At 36.1% G+C, this 15158-nt stretch overlaps 1 pseudogene; it reads right to left on the minus strand.

The window, feature by feature from the left end:
• Window positions 1–4917: 4917 nt before the first annotated feature.
• Window positions 4918–6139, minus strand: LOC109675769 (actin-related protein 3 pseudogene; annotated as a pseudogene).
• Window positions 6140–15158: the final 9019 nt, after the last annotated feature.

Below are 15158 nucleotides of genomic sequence, written 5' to 3' on the forward strand. Positions count from 1 at the left end.
TCAACACGTAAACAAAATCAAGGGCAAAAAACACATCATCATATCAATAGGTGCAGAAAAAAATTGGACAAAATTCAACATCCCTTCAGGATGAAAACTGAAGAAACTAAGAGTAGAAGGCACATTGCTCAACATTATAAAGGCTATATATGACAAACGTATAGCCAACATCATATTTAATGGAGAAAAACTGACACCATTTCCTCTAAAATCAGGAACAAGGCAAGGGTTTTCACACTCCCCACTTTTATTCAATTCTCCACATAGTGCTGGAATTTCTAGCCAGAGAAATAAGATAGGAGAAAGAAATACAAGGGATTCAAATAGGGAAGGAAGAAGTCAAATTGTCCCTATTTGCAGATGATATGATCTTATACCTGAAAAATCCTAAAACCTCAACCAAAAAACTCTTTGCTCTCATAAACACTTTCAGCAAAGTAGGAGGATACAAAGTCAATGCATGAAAATCAGTAGAATTTCTACACATAAACTGGTCAGTCTGAGAAAGAAATCATGAAAACAATATCATTCACAATAGCTTCAAAAATTGAAATACCTAGGATAAAATTTAATGGAGGAGGTGACTGACTTATACAATGAAAATTACAAGTCACTAAAGAAAGAAATTAATGAAGATATCACAAGATGGAAGGACATCCCATGCTTATGGATTGGCAGAATCAATATTGTGAAAATGACTATGCTACCAAAAGCAATCTATATGTTTAATGAACTCAATATCAAAGTTCTAATGACATTCTTCACTGAGATAGAAAAGACAATGTTAAAACTTCATATGGAAGCACAAAAGACCTTAAAGAGCTAAAGCAATCCTGAGCCAAAAAAGGTATCACAATACCTGACTTCAAACTATAGTACAGAGCCATAGTAATAAAACAGCATGGTACTGCCACAGAAACAGACATGAAGACCAATGGAATAGAATAGAAAACCCCTACACAAACCCACACAACTACAGCCATCTGATTTTTGACAAAGGTGTGCAAAATATATGTTGGAGAAAAGACAACCTCTTCAATAAATGGTGCTGGGAAAATGACTTCCACCTGCAGAAGACTGAAACTAAGTCCCAGTCTCTCACCTTTAGTAGAATCAATTCAAAATAGATTAAACTTCTTTTTTCCCTGCTACCATACAATGGAATTTTACTCAGCCACTAAAACTAATGAAATTTGTTATTGGCAGATAAATGAATGGAACTGGAGATCATCTTACATGAAGTTAACTAGGCTCAGAAGGCCAAAAGCCACATGTTCTCTCTCATATGTGGAATATAGACCTAATACAAATGCAGCAATATTATGAAACACTGGTCACGCTAAGGTGAGGTCACACATGAGAGGAGTATGGAAACTAAGAACTTGAATACAGCTGATATACTCTCTATACAAGAATGAATATAGAAGTCTTAAACCAGCTGAAACTACCATAAGAAAGGGACTGAGGCAGAATGAAGAAAATTAGAGGAGATAAACCAGCTGGGGTTATAATACAAATATACATGGAAATATCACAAAGAAACTCCTCATGTAGCTACATTTATCTCAAATAAGCTAAAATGTCATGTTTTTCTTTTTATCTTTTTTCTTCTACAAAATCAGAGAACAAGAGGCAGAACAGGTTCTGCCCATGCGGAGAGTGTTGATACAGTGGGAAGGGGGGTGATGGGGAAAGAGGGTAAAAGGGTGAATACAGCTCAAAATATGTGTACACATGTATGTAAATGCAAAAATGAAACATGTTGAAACTATCCCAGAAATCAGGGGAGAGGGGATAAAGAATGGTACAGGAGGTGAATTCAAGTGTGATATATTTGATTCACTGTAAGAACCTGTGTTAATACCACAATATATCCCCATCTAGCACAACAACAAAGGAAAAAAAAGATCTCAATGTAAGATCAGAAATGGTGAAATTAATGGAGGAAAAAATAGGGGACAGACTGGACCACATAGGCATAGGTAATAACTTTATGAATGGAACTCCAATAGCTCAGCAATTAAGAGGAAGAATTGACAAATGGGATTGTATGAAACTAAAAAGCTTCTGCACAACAAAGGAAATGGTCACCAGACTGAAGAGCCAGTTTACAGAATGGGAGAAAATCTTTGCCAGATATACATCTAACAACGAATTAATAACCTGAATATACAGGGAGCTCAAAAAACTAACTTTTCAAAGAATTAACAACCCACTGAATAAATGGACAAATGAACTGAACAGACACTTCTCAAAAGAAGAAGTACAAATGGCCAAAAACATATGAAGAAATACTTAGCAACTTTGGCCATAAAGGGAATGAAAATCAAAAGTACTATTAATATTTTTAACTCCTACAAATGGGAGAGAATATGTATTATTAGTATTTCTGTGCCTTGGTTATTTCAGTTAACATCATTTCCTCCAGTTCCACAGACTTTGGTGTGAAATACAGGATTTTATTCTGCTTTATGGTTAAAGAATATTCAATTATATATATATATTTTTTAATCCATTCATTTATTGGCTGAATTCATGTCTTAGCTTGTGTGAATAATGTTGCAATAAACATGTAGATATTTCTTTGGTATATAGCTTTCATTTCATTTCATGGAAATGAAACAGCTGAACCATATGGTAAATTTATTTTTAGCTTAATGAAAAACCTACAAACTATTCTCTATACTGACTATGTTAGTTTACATTTCCACCAACAATGTATATGATTTTTAAATCTCCATTTACTTTGCCAGCATTTGCTGGGATTTTTTTTTGTCTGTTTGCTAATAGCCATACTTACTATAGCATAAGAATATCTTCTCATTGATTTTTTCCACTTGCCTGATAGCTCATATTACTGATAATTTTTTGTATATTTGTTTGCCATTTTTATTTTTTCTTTTGATAAATGTCTACTCAGACTATTTGTCCTTTTAAAAATGGTATAATTTTTAATTAAATTTTTGAGTGTTTTTTATATTATGGGTATTAGTACTTTGTCATGTGAATAGTTTGAAAATATTTTCCCTATCTTTATGCTGTCAGTGCACTTCATTGATTGTTAACATTCCTTGATGATTCATTTTTTTATTTCTGCATAATATTTTACTGTACAGAAGTACCAGGAACTATTTATCCATTCACCCATTGAAGAGTATCTTGGTACTTTCCAATTCTTGACCATCATAAATAAAACTGTTTTGAATATTCTTGTGCAAATTTTGTGTGGGCACATTTTCAAATCTTTTGGTCAAATACATAGGGTGGCCATTGTTGTATTATAATACTTTTTTTGCTCTGTAAATAACTGCCAATGATTCTTCAGGAAAAGAACCTCTTTTACCCTCCCACCAGCACAGAGTGAGAGTTCCAGTTACCCCACAACTTCATCAATTCATTTTAGCCAATCTTGTCTGATTTTGGTACTGTTTCATTGTTATTTTCATTTCCAATATCCTAGTGAAATAAGGTCTTGAGAAAATTTACATATGCTTTTTTGACATTTGTATATCTAATTTGGTAATATGCCTTTTCAGATCTTTTACCAATTATTTAATTCAGTTTCTTGAGTCCTTATTGTTCAATATTCAGAATTTTTTACATAACTTGCATATAATTCAATTACCAGAACCATTTTTTAAATTTACTGATATTTGGCTTGGGTTTCATTCTCTTTATTTGTGTTTAACAGATGAGAAGTTTTTAATTGTAATGAAGTTTAAACTATCAATTTTTTCATTGGTTGTGCTTTTGGTGCTGTGTCTTTAAAAATCACTTAAATTTTCTTCTACTTTATTTATAGAAATTAGGTAATATTACATTTTATGTTTTTTATATTTTTCTAAATAAACAAATATGTCTTGTGGGAATAGACATATTTATTAAATTATTTCTAATTCATATATATTTTGTTTATTTATTGTATTATTTCATTAGATAAGGCTTCCAGTACAATGTTGAATGGGAATGATCTCATTAGGATATCCTTGCTTTATTTACAAATGTAAGGAGAAAGCATCTAATCTCCCACCTTTCAGTATAATGTAAATTTAGTATAATGTAAACTGTAGGGGTTTTGTGGATATTCTTTATTAATTTCAGAAATTTCCCCCTCTTTTTCTAGTTGGATGAGTTTTTTTGAAGAAATTTTGTGCCTTTGTTAGAATTGTTTTAAGCTTTAATTATAACAGTTTTTGTGATCAAATTATTATTTATTTGTTTTTTAAATAAGAAATGAGACTACAGAAGTGCAATACTGATCCAACAGCCTTGTTTTTTCTTTTAAATCAAGATACAGAATGCAAGTAATCAGAAAACACTAGCAGGCATAAGTTAATCCTAGCTACTAGATTCTTAGTTCTGAAAGGATTTGCAAAGAAAAACCATTGGTGGACGGTAAGGGGAAGGGAATGGAAATAATGCATACTAATTAGAATCCCATGATTCTGTATGCCATCTTATGAGGCTACCTTTAAAAATTACTCTTTATTTAGTCACATTTTTCCTCAAGTACTACAGTTTTTCTTTGGCCTTTTTTCTCAAAGTATAAGAAGTATGAAATACAAACAAGCTTTTGCATTGCACACTTCCAAGTGTACAATTCAAGCATTATAGAGCTATATATATACTGATAAGTTCCATCAAATCTTGGATTATTCAATAATATACAAAATATCAGGGCACAGAAAGAACTAAAACCCACTTTTTTTACACATAAGATTCAAATTTTCAATCCAAAAAAATACAATCATTTTGGCTCTCTTCTACATCTGCAGGTTGATACACTTATTAAAATATTCCTGTATACTCATGTTAGTCTTACTATTTCAATTCAGGTTTAAAACCTTAAAACCAGTCATCCAGACAAAGCAGGTAACCAGGAAGATTATTTATTTTCCATCTCCCGGACCACAATAACTATGATGACATAACTCCAAACACTGGATTGTGGTGATAAATACTAGATCTAATTTCTTCATAATCTCTTTTGGTGTTGCATATTTAGTAGAAATCAGGTCTGGAAGCCACCATTGATCCTCCAAACCAAGTTGCATATAACTGCATATGGTGTATAATAACTTGTATATAGATAGGTTTTGGCTTTAGTCGATATCCATTCAGTTCCTCACTTAATTTCAGCCTCACCATTTTCAAAGCTCTTTGCAAGCAGCATTCAAAATTGTTGAACGTGGTTGAACTGCCAGAGAGGACAATATTCTTGTAAAAAGGACATTTTACACCAATACGACAGTTCTGAATTACTTCATCTACAACTTCTGAGATAGGTTGTGTAAAGTCTGGATGAAAAAAGATTTCAGGTCCCAGCAATCTCTCATAACCAACATCAATGGAAAATGCTTTCTTTGAGCTAGCATTGGTTCCAGTATACTGTTTAATCCACTTTGACCCAATCATGTCATACTTGTTAAATTCTTTTACAAAATCTAGTCAGACATAACTATAGTACTCCTTTGCTGCCTATGCTGTTTCCAAGGATTGTTCTGGATGGATTCCTACTTCCTTCTTGGTCTCTCAGCGGTTGCTGAATATAATGTTATATTTCATCCTGCAATTAGAATATATTTAATATACCTGCTAATCACATACCCTTCAGCCACAGGAATAACATGAGTGCTACCATCGCTGCAGTCAATATCCACTCCCCTACTTTTCTTGAGGTGGGGGATGCAGCTAAGGCAAGAACAGCCTGCACAGGAATGTACAAGTCAGGAATATTGAAGGACTCAAACACTATTTCAGCAGTTTATTCTCTGTTTCCTGGAGCATTCAGTGGAGTTTCAGTCAAAAGAAAATAATGGTCTTCAGGTTCAACCCTTAAATACTTAAAGAATACTTGCTCCATAAACCTTTCCATCAAGACCAATCTTCAACTCTACCACTGCAGATTGGCCACTTCATTGCATGTGTAGGTTTTTCTATTGCTTTATCACCAATCAAAAAGTCTAGGTAATCAACACCTTTTCATTACCCTCCTTTGAGCTTGATCATGTACTTTTGCTGAGCCCCTAACAGCAATACAGGATGGGATGATGAACTGTGGTTTTGTATTTCCAGCATGTCCTATCTTTGGATATATGGTGCCACAGTCCACCACACAGACTGGCAGCCATCCTACCATCTTCTTCCTCACCTACTGCTGCTCCTGTCTTCTGCTCTGTACTGTTTAGGGCCAGGGATTTGTGGCAGGAGATGAGAGCTATCTGAGTAGCCACAGCCCAGCCACCCTCTAACCTGGGGGGAGTTGGGAAGGTGAAGCTGTAGCAAGAAAGGATCAGGCTAAGTCAGCATCTATCACTTTCACAATCCAGGCAGGCAGGCAGTCCCTGTCCTGACACAGCTGCCTCTGGCGACTGTCTTCCCTCTTCCTCTCTACTGCTCCCACCCTATAATTCTCTGGATGAGCTTGTAAAGTAAAAGGATTTTGTTTTTTTTTTTTTCATTTTTCTTTTATTATTCATATGTGCATACAAGGCTTGGTTCATTTCTCCCCCCTGCCCCCAACCCCTCCCTTACCACCCACTCCGCCCCCTCCCTCTTCCCCCCCTCAATACCCAGCAGAAACTATTTTGCCCTTATTTCTAATTTTGTTGTAGAGAGAGTATAAGCAATAATAGGAAGGAACAAGGGTTTTTGCTGGTTGAGATAAGGATAGCTATACAGGGCATTGACTCACATTGATTTCCTGTGCGTGGGTGTTACCTTCTAGGTTAATTCTTTTTGATCTAACCTTTTCTCTAGTACCTGTTCCCCTTTTCCTATTGGCCTCAGTTGCTTTAAGGTATCTGCTTTAGTTTCTCTGCGTTAAGGGCAACAAATGCTAGCTACTTTTGAATTCTGTGACATTTTCTGTGTCTATTGATGTTATCATATGATTGTTTTTCCTTTTGTTTATTGATGTGATGGAGGACAATTGATTTTTGAATTGTGAATCTGCTATACACATGAGGAATAATTTCCAAATGGGTATAGTGAATAATTTCTTTAAAATTTTCAATATAATTGTGCATATTTATAAATGCAGTTTTTATGTTGCTGGATTTGATTTAATATTATTTATTTAGGAATTTTGCATTTATGTTTATGAGAGCTATATCCATAGTTTCTGTGTCATACAATGTCTTTGTCAAGTTTCAACTTTGAATGATATCCTCAAAGATGAGTAAGGAAATGATTCACTGGGTCTATTTTCAGGAATAGATTGTAAAGAATTTATATAATTTGTTCTTTAAATATTGGGGTTGAATTCACCAGTGAAATCATACATAACTGGAATTTCTGTTTTGCAAAATTATTATTATTCAATTTCTTTAATATGCATAGAACAACTCAGACTATTATTTCTTTGAGTTTTGCTTAATTGTTCTTCAATAATTGGTTCACTTTACCTTCATTATCAAAGTACTATGCATAGAGTTGTTCATAATACTACTTTCCATCCTTTTAATCTCTGAGTTATCAGTAGTGATAGCATTTGTTTCACTATTGACATGAATAGTTGTGCCTTTAATTCTTCATTAGCTTGTCCAAAAGTTTATAAATTTTATTGATGTTTTTGCTTTTTATTTTATTGTTTTTATATTTACTCACATGTATATACATTGTTTGGGCTCCTTCCCCCCAAATTCCTGGCCAAACCTGTTCCACCCTCCTGTTCTCCGATTTTGTTGAAGAGAAAACATAAAAGATAATGAGAAAGACATAGCATTTTTGCTAATTTGAGATAAAGATAGCTATACAGAGAGATTCCAAGCATTGCTTCCATGCACATGTGTATTACAACCCACATTGGTTCATCTCTACCAAACCTTTTCACTACTTCTTAGTCCCCTTCCCATAGAGGCCTCTGTCAGATTAAGATTACTATATTCACTCCTCTACAGGGAGCACATCGACCACACTCAAGTGTTTGGTTTCCTTTCCTTTCCCTATTCCTCCATGCATAGTCTTCCCTTAGTGTGTGACCCATGTCCAATAATATTACTGCATTTGTTTTAGGTCTATAATCAGCATATGAGGGAGAATGTGAATTTTGGGCTTCTGAGCCAGGCTAACTTTTCTTGAGATGATGTTTTCCAGTTCCATCCATTTACTTGTGAATGACAAGATTTCCTTCTTCTTTGTGGCTAAATAAAATTCCATTGTGTATAAATACCACATTTTCTCAATCCATTCATCAATAGTGGGGCATCTTGGCTATATCCATAACTTGGCTAATGTGAATAGTGTTTCAATAAACATGGGTGTGCAGATGCCTTTGTAATAATCTGATTCGCATTCCTTTGGTTACATCCCTAGGAGTGGTATTCCTGGATCATATGGCAGATCTTTGTTTAGTTTTTTAAGAAGACTGCATACTGTTTTCCAAAGAGGTTGTAGTAGCTTACATTCCTACCATCAGTGTATAAGTGCACCTTTTTCCAACATCCTTGCTAACAGTTGTTGGTGGTGGTGATCTTGATGCTTACTATTTTAACAGGAGTGAGGTAGAATCTTAGTGTGGTTTTGATTTGCAATTCCTTTATGGCCAGGGATGGTGAGCATTTTTTCATGTGTTTTTTGGCCATTTGGATTTCTTCATTTGAAAAAGTTCTATTAATTCAGTTGCCCGCTTCTTTACTGGTTCATTGATTTGGGGGGATTTTAGTTTTTTGAGTGGGATCCCTGTATATTCTGGTTACCAGTCCTTTGTCTGATGTATAGGTAGCAAAGATTTTTCTCCTTCCATGTGGGTAGTCTCCTCAATTTAATGACCATTTCTTTTGTTGTTCAGAAGCTTTTTAATTTCATGTTGTCCCATTTGTCCGTTCTTTCCCTTAGTTGCTAGGCTCCTGGAGTTCAACTGAGGAATTCCTTGCCTATACCTATGGCTTCCAGTGTATTCCCTGCTCTTTTGTGTACTAACTGCAAGGTTTCAGGTCTGATACTAAGGTCCTTAATCACGTTGTGTTGACAATAGTACAGGGTGACAGGCATGGACCTAGATTCAGGTTTTTGCAGGTAGATAACCACTTTTCCTGAGAGCAATCCCAAATCCCACCAAAAACCAAAACACAAGAAAAAAGATAACCACTTTTCCCAGCAACATTTGTTGAAGAATCTGTCTTTTCTCCATTGTACTTTTTTGGCACCTTTGTCAAAAATAAAGTGGGGATTGCTGTGTGGATTCATATCCACATTCTCTTTTCTGTTCCACTGGTCTTCATATCTGTTTTTGTGCTAGTGCCATGCAGCTTTTATTGCTGTGGCTCTGTAGCATAATTTGAAATCAGGTATTGTGACACTTCCAGCCTTGTTTTTTTCGCTCAGTATTGCCTTGGCTAGTCACAGTTTTTTGTGTTTCCAAATAAACTTCAGGGTAGATTTTTCAATGTCTGTGATGAATGTCATTGGAATTTTGATGGGGATTGCATTGAACACCAAGTAGATTGGTGTTGGTAGTATATCCATTTTCACAATATTGAGTTTTCTGTATCTTTGTTCAACTCCTCTTTTATATTTTGTGTTATCATCTTTAATTCATATATCTCTTTTTTTATCATGTCCTTTGTCTCACTTTGGTGTTTGTTGAAGTCCTCTCTGAGTTCCTTTATTTGTTTCAATGTCTTCTCATGTTCTTTATTTTTTTGTGTGTATTGAAATTTCTTGAGTGCATTTTATACATTCTGTTTAACTATGTCTAGTACCGTCTCCATGTATTTCTCAGTGATTTTTTCCAAGATTTCCTCTTTGAGGGTTTTTTGTGGGTGTCACTTACTTTTTTGTGGGTTCCTTAGTGATATTTACCATTGGTTTCTTGGGGTCAGGTACTGGGTATTCATTTTCTTCATTTTCCATAGAATCTTGTACTGCATTTTTTTTTGAGGAGTATGGTTTCCATCCCTTCTTTTTCCCGTTGCTCCACTTGGTGCTGTGCAACTATGTACTTGATAGGCTAGTTGGTGGTTTTAATTGCCTGTTTACTTTCCTTTGGTTTATTTTTTGTGTTGTGACTGACTTGTTTGTTAGCTAGGTTGATGTGCTCTTTCTACCTCTGGCTTGTATGTGTAATTTAGCAGTAACAATTTCACAGGTTCAATGCCTGACCAGTTGTTTACATATTGTATAGAAAACCCCTTGGTGATATTATCTATAAACAGTGGGAATTGCGGGGAAAATGGTTCTTAGGCTAGATATAGAAATTTGGTTAATTGGTAAGGTGGCACCAAAATGAGGGGGTGGGAAAAGGGGTGGATGGGTGGGGGAAGGTATGGATGCTGCTGGATTTTGTGGCCCTTGAGTGTGTTTGGGTGTATTTCTGTTGTTGTAGTGGAGGGTGCTTGTGTCAGTGATTGCACAGGACTGGGGTTATGTACAGTTGGTAAAATAGGCTTGTCAGTGGTTGGTGTTTATGTAGGAGGGAGGGGTAGTTTTTGACAGATTGGGGAGCAAAGGAAAGGGTGGTGAGGACAGGGGAGAGAGTGGGTGAGTAGGGGCAGAAAGAGTATTTGGGAGGGAGAACAATGGATTATAGCACAGGAAAAGGAAGGAAAGTGAAGGGAGTAAGAATAAGTAAAGAAAATAGTGATAGTGAAATTAATAATACAAAATAGTGATAGTGAAATTAATAATACAAAAAAAATAAACCCCATGGCAACACAAAACACCAGGTACAGGAACAACAAAATGTTTGGTGTTTTGGTAAAAGTTCTGGAGTTATTCCTCAGCTGTCCAATTCTGGTATTGGTGTACAAGTGGGAGCTGTGATGTGGTCTCACCAGGTGACTGGCTTGTGAGTAGTATATGGTTCCTTCTGTCCACAGAGCTAGTTGCAATTGGGAGGTGAGATAAGTCTGTCAGTTCATGCAGGGTAGTCAGAGCTGCTGTTGTTTGCACCAGGCAGCAGCTGTGTTGCTCTTCAGCTGCAAATCTGAAGATTGGTTAGCTTCTCCCCAACAATGTGGGGCAATTCAACTTTGAATACTGCTCTCTGTCCCATGAGATCAGCTCTGGGATCCACCACTTGTCTTGCCTTGGGAGGTTGGCTTGTTGCCTTGTTCCACTCTCAGCCTTTGTGCCTCCCTCCACCTCTTCTGGGTGCTAATGGCTCCTCTGGGTGGTTGGCTTGTTACCCCAGCCCTGCGCTTAGCTTTTGTTGTTTTGCCCGTGTTTGTTCACTGAGAGTTCAGCACTGAAAGCTCAGCAACTTGCTCCACCCCCATTCTCCAGGGCAGGTTTCAGCATTCCTCCCCTTCCTCTGCTGTCAGTGTTAGTTTACAGCTTCCTGTTTATGCTTTTCAGTTTTGTTGGGGGAGGTTCAGTCTGCCCAGGGGCCATGCTAGATTATGTTACTGGGGAGTGAGTAGCAGAATCACATGTGGTGTGCAATGCTCACCTGATTGTTCTGCAGAATCATGCAAGGAGCTTTGAAACCAGCTGGTGGGGAAAAATGGTGTGGCATAGGGAGGCTTTCCGTAGTTTCAGGGTCTAGGATGTTGCAGTTTGATTCTGATTGATACTCTGTCTTATGATGCTTGGGAAGAAAAAGAAAAAAGAGAAATGGCCAGGGGCTTTTTTCCCAGGGCAGGACATGTCTTGCTGGTTGTGCTGTGTCACAGCTGTTAGGTGCAAGTAAAGGCTGATTTAAGGGTCAGTCTTTGAATTTTATGTGCACTTAATGTGGTGGCAATTATTATTTAGGCTACAAGCAATCAGAATTACCCAAGTGTAGCTCTGATGTCTCAGGATGCTTTCTGGAGTCATGAAGCTTAGTTAGGATTTCTGATTCCCTACCCTAAGTGACATCTTGGATCCTCCCACTTATTGATGTTTTTAAATAACCAGTTTTGTTGTCATCATTTTTGCTGTGGGTTTTATTTTGAGTTTTCTTAATTTAAGCTGTGATTTTTTACTTTAATTCTACTTACTTTTGACTTAATTTACATGTATTTTTCCTATTTCCTAAGATTTACACTAAATTTATTAATTTTAGATACTCTTATTTTCTTTGTGGTGAACTCAGGACCTTCCAGTTGTTAAACATGAGCCATGACTCAATCTGTTTTTGTTGTTTTATTCCTTGGATAGGGTCTCAGGATTTTTTCCAGATGGCTGGATCTCAGTAATTCTACCTACACTTACCCCACTTTCCCTGTCATAGCTAGGATTATAAAATATACCACCACACTGTGTTTATCTATTGGAATGGGGTCTCACAAAATTTTTGCCCAGGGTAACTTTGCACTGCAATTCTCATGATCTCTGTCTACAGAGTAGCAAGGATAACAAGTGTACACCACTTCACCCAGACCACTATACTTTTAGTTTCTAAAGTATACATTCAGTGCTTAAAATGTCCTGCTGAGTGCTGTATTTGTTGTATCCCTGAAGATTTTTTTGGCAGTAATGAAGTTTGAACTTGGGGCTTCATGATTGTGAGGCAGGCACTCCACTGCTTGAACCATTCCTCCAGTCATTTTTGCTGTGATTATTTTGAAGATACAATCTTTCTTTTTTCCCAGGCTAACCTGGACCACAATCCTCCTATTTTGTGCTCCACCCACCCCATTGTTGGGATGACAAGTGTGTGCCTCCACACCCAGCTCTTCCCCTGAGATGCGGTCATGTTGGCCTGCAACTGCAATCTTCCTGATTTCTGTCTCCTGTGTAGCCTGGATGGCCACTGTGCCCAACTATTGGTTTGAGATGGGGTCTTATGAACTTTTGTCCAGGGCTGGCCTTGAACTATCATCCTCATGATCTCAGACTCCCAAGTAGCTTGTTACAGCTGTAAGCCACCTATGCCTGGCTGCATCCCTTAAAATGTAATAAATTTTCTTTTCTTTTTCATTTGGGTCAAAGCATTATTAGAATATTTATGTTGAGACTTCTTCTTTAACCCATATTTTATTTTAAAATGTGCCATTTAATCTCCAATTTTTTGACAGTTTCCAGATTTTTCTCTTTTGGTTCCCATTTTAATTCCATTATGGTTTGACAGCATACTTTGAATGATCTTTATTATTTTCAATTTTTTTGGTGGTACTGGGATTTGAGTTCAGGACCTCTTGCTTATGCAGGGTCTCTACCACTTGAGCCACTTTGTCAGCTGCTTTTTGTGTTGGGTATTTTTTAGACAGGATCTCACAAACTATTTTCCTGGGCTGGCTTCAAACCTTGATCCCCTGATATCTGCCTCCCCACTTGCTAGGATTACAGGCCACTGGCACTTGGCATATTTTCAAGTTTTTTTAATGTGTGCTTTATGGTGCATAATATGAGTTTTGTGAATAATTTATGTGAACTTGTGCAAAATGTGTATTCTTATGTTCTTTATAAACTATTCCATAGATTTCAATTAGTCACAGTTCATTAACACTATTGTTCAGTTAAATAATGCTTATATATATTTTCATCCTACTCAGTCTGTCAGGTATTCATTGAGCCAGGCTCATGGAGACTGTTGAAGGCTCATGGGCTGTTGAATTCTTCAACTTTAATAGTCCATCTGTTTCTCCATCTAGTTCGGCCATAATTTGCCTCAGATATTTTGATACTTTTGTTAGGCATATGCATATTTAGGATTATTATGTTTTATTGTATAATTGAATTCCTTATTAATATATAATGTCACTCCTTAGGCCTGAAAAATTTACTTACAATAAAATTGGCTTTATCTGAAAATAGTTGTCCAAATTTTTCTTTTATTAGTATTAATGTGGTATAACTTTCTCCATGCCTTCACTTTTAAAAATTATTTTTCTGATTCTGAAGATTGAACCCAGGGTCTCACTCATGCTTAAGCCAGCACTCCACTGAGCTATACCCTCAATCCCATCCCTTCAATTTTAATCTATATGTCTTTATATTTTAGTGGATTTTTATAGACAAGATGTATTTGGGCCTTGTTTTGCTTATTTATTTAGTCTCTGCCTTGTAATTTGCATATTTTTATCCTCAAAATTTAAAGTAATTATTGATATGGTTTCTTATCAATGTCAATTTTCCTCCTCTCTGTGGAACTTTTATCATTTATTGCATGCTGATAAATTCCTTCAATTTTTCTTCACTATTATTTGTTCTTCACTTTGAAGGATAATTTTGTATGTGTTTTATTTTCTTTCAAAATGTTAAATGTTTCACTTATGTGGTTTCTAATGAGAAATCTTATGTAATTCTTATCCATGCTCTTTCATGGATATGTTTTTCTGGTAGCAACTTTCAAAATGTTTTACCTTTGTTTTTCTTCAGTCTGAATATGATAGTCTTGGGTGCAGATATTTTTGCTTCCTATCTTTTTTGGTGTTTTGTGAACTTCATGGATGTGTGATTTGGTGGGATATTTTTCTAAGTTTTTTTGGTTATTATTAGTTCAAACATTTTTTTCCTCCTCTGGTTTTCACACTGCATGTATATCTCTTGTAACTATACCGGAGTCCTAAGATATCTGTTCTGCTTTTTTCCAGCCCATTTTCTCTTTTCTTCAGTTTAGGAAGTTTGTACTGACATAATTTTAAACTCATTGTTTTTTTTCCCTGTCTATGGTGGACCTACAAATAAGCCAATGGAGCAACAAATGGTGGTGAGGTTATCGGGGAAAAGAACCCTAATGCACTTCTGGTAAGAATGTAAATTAGTATAACCACTATGAAAAACAGCATGGAGGCTCTTCAAAAAACTAAAGTAAAACTACCATATGATCCAACAACAACACTCCCAGGGATATACTTTAAGCAATGTGAGTCAGGTTACAAAGAAGTCACCTGCACAGCTATGTTTATTGCAACATTATTCACAAAAGCTAAGGTATGGAAACAGCCAAGATGCCCCACTACTGATGAATGGAACAACAAAACGTGGTGTTTATACACAATTCAGCCACAAAGAGGAATGAAATTTTCTCATTTGCAGCTATATGGATGGAATTGGAGAACATCATATTAAGTGAAGTTAACCAGGTTCAGAAGGCCAAAAGCTGCATGTTTTCTCTTATATCTGGAATGTAGACCTAACACAATTACAGCAATATTTTGAAAAATAGATCACACTAAGGAGAGGTCACATACGATAAGGCTAAGGTAAAAGAAGGAAACTAAGAAGATGAATATGGTTGATATATTTTCTATACAAGAATGAATATAGAGTTTTTAAACTGGTTAAAA

The sequence above is a fragment of the Castor canadensis genome, chromosome X (genome assembly GCF_047511655.1).
Source record: "Castor canadensis chromosome X, mCasCan1.hap1v2, whole genome shotgun sequence".
Classification (NCBI taxonomy): Eukaryota; Metazoa; Chordata; class Mammalia; order Rodentia; family Castoridae; genus Castor; species Castor canadensis.